The sequence below is a fragment of the Eumetopias jubatus genome, unplaced genomic scaffold, assembly GCF_037043125.1.
Source record: "Eumetopias jubatus isolate StellerSeaLion01/CBP00866 unplaced genomic scaffold, mEumJub1_p1.0 scaffold_5, whole genome shotgun sequence".
Classification (NCBI taxonomy): domain Eukaryota; kingdom Metazoa; phylum Chordata; class Mammalia; order Carnivora; family Otariidae; genus Eumetopias; species Eumetopias jubatus.
Window position 1 is genome coordinate 63,256,516 of NW_028274811.1, and position 12,697 is coordinate 63,269,212.

Below are 12,697 nucleotides of genomic sequence, written 5' to 3' on the forward strand. Positions count from 1 at the left end.
GGATGAAAGACCTCAATGTGAGACAGGAATCCATCAAAATCCTAGAGGAGAACATAGGCAGTAACCTCTTTGACATTGGCCACAGCAACTTCTTTTGTGATACATCTCCAAAGGCTAGTGAAACAAAACCAAAAATGAACTTTTGGGACTTCATCAAGATAAAAAGCTTCTGCACAGCTGAGGAAACAGTCAACAAAACAAAGAGGCAACCCACAGAATGGGAGAAGATATTTGCAAATGATACTACAGATAAAGGGCTGGTATCCAAGATCTATAAAGAACTTCTCAAACTCAACACCCAAAAATCAAATAAGTCAAAAAATGGGCAGAAGACATGAACAGACACTTCTCCAAAGAAGGCATACAGATGGCTAACAGACACATGAATAAATTGTCATTTAAAAAAAAAAAATGTTTTGGGAGCCTGCGTGGCTCAGAGGGTTAAGCGTCTGCCTTTGGCTCTGGTCATGATCCCAGGGGCTCCCTGCTCAGCGGGGAGTCTGCTTCTCCCTCTACCCCTCCCCCCACTTGTGCTCTTGCTCTCTCTCATGCTGTCTCTAAAGTAAATAAATAAAATCTTTTTAAAAAAATTTAAAAAACTGTTTTCCTCTCCATAGAGGAAAATTAAATTTAAGGTTCCTTGCTGAATCATTTCCATCAGCTAGGGTTCAACTCGTATCACTGATACCCATCTCAGTTGGCTTCTCTGTGTTTTTCCATCTTTTCTCTGGAAGTCTCTATATTTCCACCGAGCTTCTTCTGGAATTAACCTGTGCTACCAAAAAATGTGATTCAACTGCTTTTTAAAGCCCCTAGTTTCCATCTTGAAAGAGAAAATATAAAAACAAAGAATGTCATAGCTACTAGCTCAGTTTACAAGGAATCTGGATGTCAGCAAGTTAGAGAATAAATTGGGGAAGGTATTTGATCACACAATATGCAAAGTCATGAAGAAACCCCAGAGAAAATGGGACCTTTCTTTTTAAGGAGTACGAACATCCAGTCATCAAGGCTACATTTTAGTTAATGATTATGTCCACTGAAATGATAAGAGTTGGAAGAATTATTTTATATGACTTTGTTGGCTTATGAAAACAAACAACTTGAAAATACTGTAAGTACTCTAAAAGGAGGCAATAATATTTTTAGTATTTAATATACTTCAAAGAGAAAAGAATTTAAGATTCTCAGCTATTCACCAATGAAATTATAGATTATCTGATTCTCTATGAAATTATGATAATGGTAAAGGAGCTTACGTAAAATCATCCCCACATATTTAAACCCTCCTTATTTGTGTAAATTTAAGGTGTGTGTGTGTGTTTGTGTGTATATATATATATACACACACATATATACACATATATATAATGTATATATGTATGTATGTATATGTGTGTGTGTATTCATATATACATATAGATGTAAAAACGTAGGTCATATTTGGCATGAATTTAAACTTATTCCAAAGAAAATATTCAAATATATGTCATTCGGTTTCAGAAAATGAAGTCTTAAGCTTTACATCTTACAAGCTTTATATTTTGGTGGGTCATAGTTAATCACCAAAGGGTTATTATTCTATGCATACTGTAATTAAAAATAAATAGATCTCTAAGCCACTTAGTCCCCAACTGTGCCAGATGAGGCAAACATTTCCCTTCTGTAAAAATAAATTTCTAATTTTGAAGCATTAGTTGAGCCTCCCATCAAGGAATTCTGTGATGTCTGTTCATTTATCTAAGATATTTTTTCACACTTATGAATATTTATAAGCCGCAGGGTTCAATTGAGCATTATAAGAAGTGAGAGGTAGTGTCTTCCAGATGTAAAGGGTGCTTTTAATTCTATTGGTTCTTCAGATACTCACTGGCATCTTGTCACGCTTGAATGAACCATTCAAAATAGAGCTGCCATCTAACTGAAGTACCTGAAGTGCAAAAATGAGAGGAGAATTTAATGAAGCATAAATTGTCTGTTCAGTTGGAGGTACAGACCCCTTTCCTGGAGCACAATTAAATAAAACATAATGGAGGTTTCTACTCATCAACCCCCAACCACCTTCTGTTTTGCAGATAGGAAGCTCATGAGATCAATTAATGTCTTGACTGTGAAGTGTGGTGTATGGACAGCAAATGTATTCTGTGTGTGTTGGGGTGTGTGTGTGTGTGTGTGTGTGTGTGTGTGTGTGTTTATAATCAAGATTCTTCAGGTATAAGATACTTGTGTTCAGTGCTGGTGGGGGATACTCAGATTAATCAAAATGGTCCCACTACCTATAGGAAACAAGTCCTTATCAGGTATCAATGAGCTTATTTTAACAAAAGAATTATTATACAGTCCTCCAGGTTAAGGTTATGAAAGCCTATTGGGATTTGGAGTGATGGTAGCTCTAGTGGTTCAATGAAAAAAAACCCAGCTCTCTCTGAGATAGTGCCCTTTCTCCTGGTTGTGAGCTATATTGAATTTCTCAATCTTATGATATGTCCGTGGGGTGACTATGGGCATGAAAGTCATTGGCTTAGTCATTAGGGGAGAGGAAGCAGGGGACAGTAGGAGGATTAGCAACAGTCAATACACCCTCTCACCACTTATAATTCTATAGGAACCAAGAAGTTCAGCAATTGGAAATGGCAAGTGGCTGAAAAACCAACCAAATTCAGGAAATGAGAATGGCAACTAAAAGATCTAAAAATCCACCAAGAATACACTATTCATGTATCCCTTATTTTAGAAAATATTAAGTAGCTATGTATGTGAAGCATTTTGGTCCGTAGTCACTGAGTGTATAGTAATGAGTAAGACTGACATGATTCCTGCCTTTTTGTCACTTATAATCAAGTGGTAAATGATTGACTATTTATGCCAAGAAGCTTTATCACCTAACGCTTTTCCTTGTACCATTACAAGAGCTCTAAGATCCAATTTAGCCCATCATTCATTGCATTTAGTTGTTATGTTAGACTCATTTAATCTGGAACAATTCTTCAGGCTTCCTTTCATTTTCTTGACCTTGACTCTTCAAAAAATATTATTTTGTAGAATGTTCCTTAATTTTGATTGTCTCATGTTTCTTTATGATTAGAATCAGGTAAACCTTTGTGGGGAGATATTTCACAGAAGTGATGTTGTGTCCTTCTCAGGGCATCATGTCAGGAGGGAGACACATTGCACTTTTGGAAAACTAAATACGCCGTAGTTTTGTCTTGTTTTGTTTTTTTATCTTTTCACTCTGTAATTTTCCCCTTAACTTCTTCCATCATCATACTTTAGATATCTATCTTACTACTGTGTATTTAGTCTGAACATTCCCTCTAGACTCCAGACCTGTAAATACAATTGCTTATTTGACAGCTGATTTAAAAACTTAACATACTTAAAATACCTGAGATTAAATTCATGATCTTCAGCTAAGGAGTCATACAGGCCTCACCATCCAATCAAATTGTAAAAGTGATCCGTGATGTTTCCTTCTTCTTTACCTCCCCCAATTCAAATCTGTCATCAAGTTCTGTCAATTTTACCTCTTAAATATCTCAAATCATAGCTCATTTCTCTCATTCTTTACTCACAAGATTCTAGTATGAAGACTGTTCCTCCCACCAAGTCTACTGGCAAAATCTACTGGCTATCTTCCTATATTCATGCTGGTGCCTTCTAGACTTACCCCGTATTGAAAATAGGGTGGTATTTTCAAAATGTTATTCCTGGTAAGTCACTCTCCCGCTGCCTTCCCTCACCCCTCCCCAAATTCCCTCTAATTGCTTCTTGTTTCTGTTAGGATAAAGACTAGAACATTTCAGTCTCTTAAAGCTCTACATAGTCAAACCTCTGCACGCCTCTCTGCCCCATCTCCAACCGTCATCTCCCTCAATTTATGCCACTTATAAGGCTCTACTAGTCTGAAGTCCCTAAAGCAATACTTGGCACGTGGCCTGTGCACGTGCTGTTCACTTCATCTAAACCACACCTCTTCCACTCATTTCGTTAATCCTCGTTCATGCTGTAGATCTCAGATTCGAAGAAACCCTTTCTGACCACCTCAGTCTAGGTCAGATTCTCTTGTTGTATGCTTTTATAAAACACATTCCTTAGAAGGAGAGCACTTATCTCCACTTGTAGTTTTACATTATGTATTGTGATTGCTGGAACAGTATCTATCTTACCAAGCAGTGTATAAACAACACAGGGGCAAGAATTGTATTTGATTTTGCTCACTTTCCTATCCTAATACCTAGAGCACTTAGCACAGCACCTAGCATATAACAGGTGGTCTATACATGTTTGTTGAGTGATTGAGTAACTTAAGCTGTAAAGGTTTGCCGTACAATTCAATGGAATAAGCAATGAAATAGACATAAACTGAGACAGTCTATTGGGGCTATACTTCTTCCTTAAGAAAAACAATGTGCCTTTGTAACTTCTGGATCACCAACCTGAAATATCTATTGGGGCACACCATCACACAGCCACAAAGTATCCTTTTTATCATGAGTATTGAGTGTTTCTAATTTTTCTTGGAGGTCCTGAAATATACTAAACTTATTATTCATTTGAATTCCTCAGGAAAAAAATTTGTTATCTTTAAATAGGCTCATAAACCTAATGTTCAAGTTATCAACAAAAATGAACAAAGCAAAGATGATATATTTATATCCACAATTTTTTTCAGGTAAGTGAATGGCTCTCTCTTTTCTCAGTCTCAGTCATGCACTGTTTTATGTGTCATTTTGACTGGGCTAATGCATGCCCAGATAGCTGGTAAACATTTTGAGGCGTGTCTGTGAGGGTTTTCTGGAAGAGATTAACATTTGAATCATGAGGCTAAATAAAGAAGATCCACCCTCACCAATGTGGTTAGGCATCATCCAATCCTTTTAGGACCTGAGTAGAACAAAAAGGCAGAGGAAGAGCAAATTCTCTCTTGTTGTGCTGGGACACCCATCATCTCCTGTCCTAGAACGTTGGAGCTCCTGTTCTATGGCCTTTGGACTCTGGGACTTACACCAGCAGCCCCCCTTCCTGCTGTTCTTTTCAGCCCTTTGTCCAACATGGGGATTTACATTATCAGCTCCCCTGCTGCTCAGGCCTTCAAACTCAGCGTGAATTACACCACCACCTTTCCTGGGTCTCTACCTTACAGAGAGCAAATTGTGTGACTTACTAACCTCCAGAACAACATAAGCCAAGTCCTACATATATATTTCCTATTGGTTTTCTTTCTCTAGAGAACTCTGACTAATAATACATGCCAGTCTCTGCATTGACAAAACAGCCCAATGGTATTAACTTCTGGAGATTCTCTCAACACAGCATCCATCAAGCCTACATATTAGTTTGATTACAGTTTCATTCAGCTAATCTGTTTCTCTGTGATCTGTGTAGATCTTCAGTCAAAATGTAGCTAAGGTTATTTTGCTACAATGAAATTTTGTTATCATAAGGTTAGGCTAGGATCAAGACTTGTTGAGAAAAGAGAAGAGGAAAGTTGTTGCATGCATGCTGTTCATAAATTTTCAGGACAGTAATTTTATTTGGAGACACCATCTATCCTAATTGCGTGGAGAAATGGATGGTGTTAACCCACCTCAAGCAACATACACAGTTGTGTTTAAAATCAGTCTTGGTGAATCAGATTGTTTTTGAGATTACAAATTGTGTTTGCTATTTAGAGTAATACTACCACAAACTCTTACCTGTGATTAGTCTGGAGGGTGGCACTCAATATTTATGTATCTGAGATTTTTGTCATTTTCATATAATATGAGTTTTAATAATGAATATGCAATACTTTTTAATTTGGTTAAAAAAAAACCCACAATTTTTAAAGGACTTGTTTGCGAATCTTTTTAAAACTCAAAATTTCATCTTTTGCTTCCACTTATAGTTTAGTAAGTCACAAGTTTGTCATTCCTAACAATGAGAACAGTCCAGATAACTTACACAATTTTGGTATTTAAAACTAATCAGAGTACTGAAGATGTAAGAAAGCTAAATGAACTAAAATCCAGAAAGTAATTAACCATTCCCAGGAAAGAAGAGAGATCCGTGGCTACTTTAATGTCTAATGCACAGTGGGAAAAGAAGTCTGCCACAGAATGGAGTGACACAAAAACAGCCGAACTTTCAACAACCTTTTAGCAGCTGCATGTGAGCTGGTGGGACAGATTAGGATCTCAAGGAGTCCAAACCCAGAGCAAGTCTCCCTTCGCCTACCTACCACCTCATTCCCACAGGTTTCACTGAGTCGTGGGGTAAAACACTGAAGGCTGCAATCAGGGCAGGAGAATGAGGAGAAATGCCTCCGAGGATCTCCAGGCCTTCCTTGAGAGCATGGTAGCACCTGCTGAAGGCTGCGAGCAGGGCAAGAGAGTGGAATCTCTTCAAGACTTTTAAGGCCTCCATTGAATGCATCATCTTGGCCCTCCCAAGGCTAAGACAAGAAATTTCCTGGGATACAGAAGGCCAATAACAGCCCTAGTGAGAAAAGGGAACTCTTTAGACTCCCCAAAACTGGCTTTCACAAGCTGTAAAGCAAAGAGATACATCCCACATTCAAAGAGGTAGAAGCTAGGCTATAGAGTGCAAAAATCTCTAGAGCTTTGTGACGGCTCAGATCTCAGGTCCTACTGAAGGGAAGGTCCTGATTCCTCCATCAAGTCATTTGAGTCCAGTGGTGAACTAAATAAGTACAGCTGTATCAAAGCCAAGACCCAACTAATCTGTAAAGTAGATTGACTCAGTCTTTATACTGGTAGGATGACAGAAATAGGGCATGCCTTTTTCTAGAGGTAAATATTTCTTCAGTTTCCACTGTTCCTATATGCACAATAGTAGGCGCACAGTAAAAAAGTTTGGGTTCTGCTAAGTGGTAAAAAACTTGGGGCCACAGTCAAGAGGAGAAAAGAATCAGATGGTCAATAGACTCAGATGCAAAGTCAGCCAAGTGTAAGATAATATCAGACAGGGACTTTAATTTTGCTATGATAAATACACTGAAGGATCTAGCAGAAAGACAACAGTATTTTATTTAGTTTGGCCTGTTTTTGGTATTGTATCATATAAATGATAAGCAATACTTGACTTGCTATTTTTGTTTAATGTTATGGTTCTGTGATTTATTCACATTGTTGCATGTAATCATAAACTTTTTTTTTTTTACTGGTGTACAGTATATCATTGTAAGACTATACTATAATTAATTTATCCATTCAGTTGTCAGCATACACTTAAGTTTCTAAGTTTTTAGTACTACAAAGATTGTCATGATGCACATTCTTGTATAGATCCCAGTATACATACTCAAGAGTTTCTCTACAGACTACATAGGAATAGAATTTTACTAGACAGTGCATTTTTCCCCCATAGTAGTTATACCAGCAGACAATGAGTCTCTATTTCTATATTGTCACCAACACCCAGTGTTCTCAAACTTTCTAATTTTTGCCAATTGGTGGATTTTAGGTGGGATCTCATTGTGATATTAAGCTGCATCTAATTAATTTCTCCTGAGAATCTTTTCAAATGCTCATGGGCCATTTGTGTTTTCTCTTTTGTGAGAAACTTAATTTTGTCCTTATTAATTCATGGGAATTACTCCTATATTCTGCAAACAGATCATTCTGTCATTTTTCTATATGTTGCAAATCTTTCTCACTTCTCTATATATTCTAAACTCCACAGTACATTGCTATTACTTTTGCGGTTAATATTCAGTTGTCTTAACATATAAAAAATGAGAAAAAAAATGTATTTTATATTCACCATTCTTGACAGACCTCATTCCTTTGTAGAGATCCAGATTTTATTTTGATTTCATTTTCCTTCAGTCTGAAGAATTTCCTTTAACATATTTGATAGTTTTAGATCTACCGATAATGAATTCTCTCAACATTTATTTGTTAACAGTCTATTTAATCTTGCTTTTTGAAATGTATCTTCACCAGATGTAGAATTCTGTGTTGATAGTTCTTTCTTTCAGGACTGTACAGGTATAGCTGAACTGTTCATTGCCTTATACAGCATTTGACCAGAAGTCTGCTGATCTTCATACCTCTTTTTTTTTTTTTTTTCCCTTTTAGCCCTTTACAGAAGTGTCGCTGCCTTATGGAATTTGTGGTTTCTGCTGACAAATCTGGGATCATTTACATTGTTTTTCTGCTGTATGTCATTTTCTCTAGATTCTTCTAAGGTTTTCTCCTTCTCACCGATTATCGGCATTTGATTATGAGATGCCTTGTTTGGGTTTTCCTTGTTTCTTCTGCCTGGAGGTAATTAGATTATTTGATCTGTGGCATTCTAGTTTTCAACACATTTGAAAAATGTTATCTTTATTGCTTGAAACATTTTTCTGTTCTCTTTTCTCCCGTTCTTCAGGGACTATAATTCTGTGTACGTTAGACCTGTTGATATTGTCCCACAGCTCAGTGAGATTCAACTTATTAGTTTTAGTTCTCTCGCGCGCACGCTCTGCTTCATTTAGGATGATTCCTATTGCTGTCACTTGAAGTTTCCTGAGATTTTCTTCTGCAGGATCTAATCATCCATTAATCCCACCCATGATTTTCTTTTTTTTGTTTATTTCCAATACTCTAGTTTTCATCTCTTTGAAGCCTAGTTGAGCATTTTTATATCTCCTTTTTCTCTTATTGTCATGTTCATGTTTCCTCCACCTTGTTGAATATGCAAGCGTATTGAAAATGGTTGTTTTAAATGGCCTGGTATGTATGTTAATCCCCTCATCTCCATTACTTAATGTGTTTGTGTCCATAATTAATATATTTCTCCTAGTTATTGATCATATTTTCCTACTTCTTTTCATGATTGGTAACTTTTGATTGGATGACAGATGTTATGAATTTTACATTACTGTCTGCTGGATTTTGTTGTTTTCCTTTAAGGAGTATGTTTCTGGCTTGCAGTTAAGATACTGGAAATTGGCTGGGTCCTTTCTAGTCTTGCTTTTAAGCTTTATTAGGGCATGTCTAGAGCAACCTTTTAGTGTAGGGCTAATTTAGTCCCATGCCTAAGGCAATATCCTTCAGAGGACTCTACCCAAGGCCCTGTATACTACAAGACCATTCTACTCTAACTGGTAAAAACTAGAAATGTTCCCAGCCTGGTGTGAGCTCTGGCGGTTGTCTAGCTTACTACTTCGTAGAGGTTCTTTACCAGGTCTTGATTGTTTTCCTTTCATGGTTGTGTACCTCAGTACTCAGCCCAAGACTTAAGGGGAGGACCCCTCTATAGATTAGAGAGTTTGCTCTCTCTCACTTTCTCTCACTCCTCGTTTCTCTCTGTGCGTTTCCTTCCTTTGGTACTCTGTCCCATTAATTCTAACTTCCTTGGCTTTCCCAAGCTCTGCTGTCTCTGTCTCCCCAGCTGAGTGAAACCTGCGTGCTTTATACATTCCACATTGTTCCATACTGTGGCCTGCAGACTATCTCCATGCAATAAGTCCTCCACTCTGTTGCCCTTCTCTGAGATAATGGTCCTGTGATTTTTCTTGTCCAAGGTCTGAAAATTATTCTTTCACATCTTTTGTTAGGATTTCTAGTTGTTTAAGAGAAAGGGACTTACCTGGTTCCTATGACTCCTTTATGGCTGGAAGCAGAAGTCTATTCTTGTTTTCTGACGATTGAAACTCCTGCATGAAAATTGTAGTGAGTGGGCAGATGCTCCGTGCAGAGAATGACCAGAGTTTCCTTCTTCAGCTGTGCTGGGCCAGAACCCGAGGCTTGTTCCTGATCAGCTGCTCAGAGCTGTGCCCCCACTTGACTGGCACATTCTACACTCAAGCTGCCCCAAAGGCGCCACCATTCCCCTACCGTGCAGCCGCCACCTCTTCCCACTTACCTGCCATGATGACCGCATCCTCGCTGCAGGGGCCCCACAACCACTGCCAGGCCTGCAGAACCGAAAAGGTGGACGAATTTGCTTCAGGATATCAGTAAAGCTGCTCCTAATGATGGGAATGTGGGCTGACTGCAATGGATTGTGTGCAACACACCTAGATCGTGTGTGAGTCTATCACTGCTACAACTGTAAAGTGATCCACTGATGAAAAGGACCCCCATTTGTTTGACTTTCTTGCGACACATGATCTAAATAAGCAGGTAAAATCCATTTAATAAATGGATGATTGTGTAATAAACGTAGGCAAGACAGGGGTTCCCAAATCTGGCATCACAGCCTCTATGTTTGACAAGCACACCCTGGGAGACAGTGGTACTGAGCGTGCATGGAGCCTCCGGCAGCCTTCCTCATCACCAGTGGGAACAACTCCCCATGGTGAATAACACCGTGCACTTACACGGGTCACCTGCGCACTTTCTGGAAGCCTCACCAAAACAGCCACCTCTGCTTTCTTCGTACCTTTGCACCATTCCATTCAATAAAGTATTTTGGTATTAAAAAATAAAAGTTACTAACTTATCTATGAAAAAATGTTAAATTAGTAGCAAAGGTTAAAAACTTGTATATAGTAGTTGGTTATTGGCAGAGAAAAATTTCATCTGTGCATCCCGATTTCTAACCCGACCTGTTTTTTTTTTTTCAATAAACTAAGTAAAATTATTTCAGAATTTCTCTTTGAGGTCAGTTTCAAGGACTAGGTTTTTTTCTCTTTAGTATTTTAAATATTTAAAAGTATAAGCTAGTTTTGGATGTTTTAGACTTCTGTTCAATACAAATTATTTTGTATCGAATACATTTTCTTTGTGTTCCTTATTAGATTCTTCCAGGTTTTATTTCCTTATCATGAATGTTTAACTTACTAAATTCCCTCACTCCATGTTAATTTGCTTTCTAAGAACTTATTAGATAGGCAAGAAGCCTTTGAGCCTAATAATAGGTCATTCTTGGAAACAGGAAGCAAACCTGTGCCAAAATTAAACAGTCCCAAACACCAAAGGTTCAAGGTCGGTTTGAAACAGAAACCACAAATTTTGATTGGATCTAAACTTGGCAGTATAACACTCACGTGGTTTGTTTCTAGTATTATATAAAGGAGATATATATACACAGTCTAACAAAGGGAGATAGGAAAACCAGTTTAAACTAGCAGAACATTCAGGAAAGTATTAAGAACTCAGATCTGGTGTAGTGAACATGGATCTGGAGCCCCTGAGTCTCACGGTCTGTCACTAACACACCTAGAGTAAGTGAACAGAAGGATAAATGCTTTTGGAGAAATCAACTATCTTTTCTGAGGTGAATGAATGGCAGATAGCACTATGCCAGGAACACATTCCTCAGAGAGAAAGTCTAAAACTAAGAAGTGAGAGTTCAAAAGATAGAGTTTAATCATGAAAAAATTGCTTTCAGAATTCCCATTTTCTTAATTTATATGATATGGTTAACTGGGCCAACATCCCCTCACCTGGGTAGTATCAGGAGTCTAGGAAAAGCAAAAAGATGTTTGTGAAGTGTTTTCAAGTCACTAAAAAGACAGTGGAAATATACATTAAAATACTTTACTTTCAAAGTGCAGCTATGAAAGAAACTATCATGTAGCTGGAAACTGGTTTCTCATTGTCAGTAGATCTCATGGAATATTGCTATTGAATTTGCTAGCACTTCACTGAGTTTCTTGAAGGCCTCACAGATTCAAAAATACAGACCGTAACATTTGTTAAACTTTTTTTTTTTTTTGGTACTGTGAAACACAATGAAAAAAAGTATAAAACATAAACCCAATGAATGATTATAAGACAAAATATCCTAGAACTATCATATAGAGGTCAAGAAATAGAACAATGTCAGCAACCCACAAGCCCTCCCCAAGGCCTATGCCATATCGAGTTTTTCATTAAAATAACGCCACAGTGTTTTTGGAGGATAAAAACACTATAAATCGTGTCTTCAAAAATTAACATCCCATGTAAATGGCATATTCCAGACACGTTTGAACAGTCCTGGTAAATTCAAACCAACAAGCCAAGATTTATATTTGGTTCAAGTTAAACATTTCAAGACAGGAGTTAGAGATAATAAATACAGTCAGCATCCACCAGAAAACTCAGCTTTGCCCTAGTGGTGCCTCGCGGTATTTACCCTGTTCGGATCTGAGACTCACCTGTGGGCTTTTCTCTGTGGTCTGAAAAGCTAGTTCCCTGAAAGAGAAAACAGGCACATATTTAAGATCTGCAGGCCCAATCTGTGTAGGAGTGGATTACTGTTGGTCTGCTCTGGCATTCATGTTTTAGGATAAAGGAAGAACTTGTCTTCCTCACACAAAATTTACTTTGTGTTTTTGCTTCTGTCTTTCCCAGGGCCCAAGGCTTCTTCTCAATTGGAAACTGTTTCTGGCAGCATGTATGTGGTAAGTCTTGTGTAGCTAGAGATTCTTCAGAAATGGATTCCAAGACAGTTTCTTTTCAATTAGCAATAATCACGCCTCGGATAAATCTCATTGGCTACGATACTGCCACTGCGCAAAGCTTGACAGTTTCTTTTCAAAAGGGGCCATGTCCCGACTATCTGTAACGCCTCCTCCCCTCCCCCCATCACCAATCTTCATTCGGGTGTTTTGAGATGAGCGTGGGTTTGTGAGATTTTGCGTGCGGGTTTTGTTAGACTTTTGATGGGAACAATGCCACGGCTGGATGCAGTTGCCAGGTGAGTAAACTCAATGTCTCTCTGTATAGCTTTATCAAGGGAAGCAGAAAGAGTGGATGGGGTTCTACTTGTGTAGAAC

General features: G+C 38.1%; 1 protein-coding gene and 1 pseudogene across 1 annotated transcript in view; one reads left to right on the top strand and one right to left on the bottom strand.

Annotated features, from left to right (window-relative positions):
- Nucleotides 1–12,697, top strand: part of XRCC4 (X-ray repair cross complementing 4) — a 320,948-nt gene that overhangs the window by 275,748 nt on the left and 32,503 nt on the right. The window contains exons 9-10 of the transcript XR_003610999.2: nucleotides 9,714–10,115; nucleotides 12,273–12,322. The gene's annotated coding sequence lies outside the window, so the exon portion shown is untranslated. The remainder of the gene's footprint in view (nucleotides 1–9,713; nucleotides 10,116–12,272; nucleotides 12,323–12,697) is intronic.
- LOC114217668 (U4 spliceosomal RNA) lies at nucleotides 12,336–12,442 on the bottom strand (annotated as a pseudogene).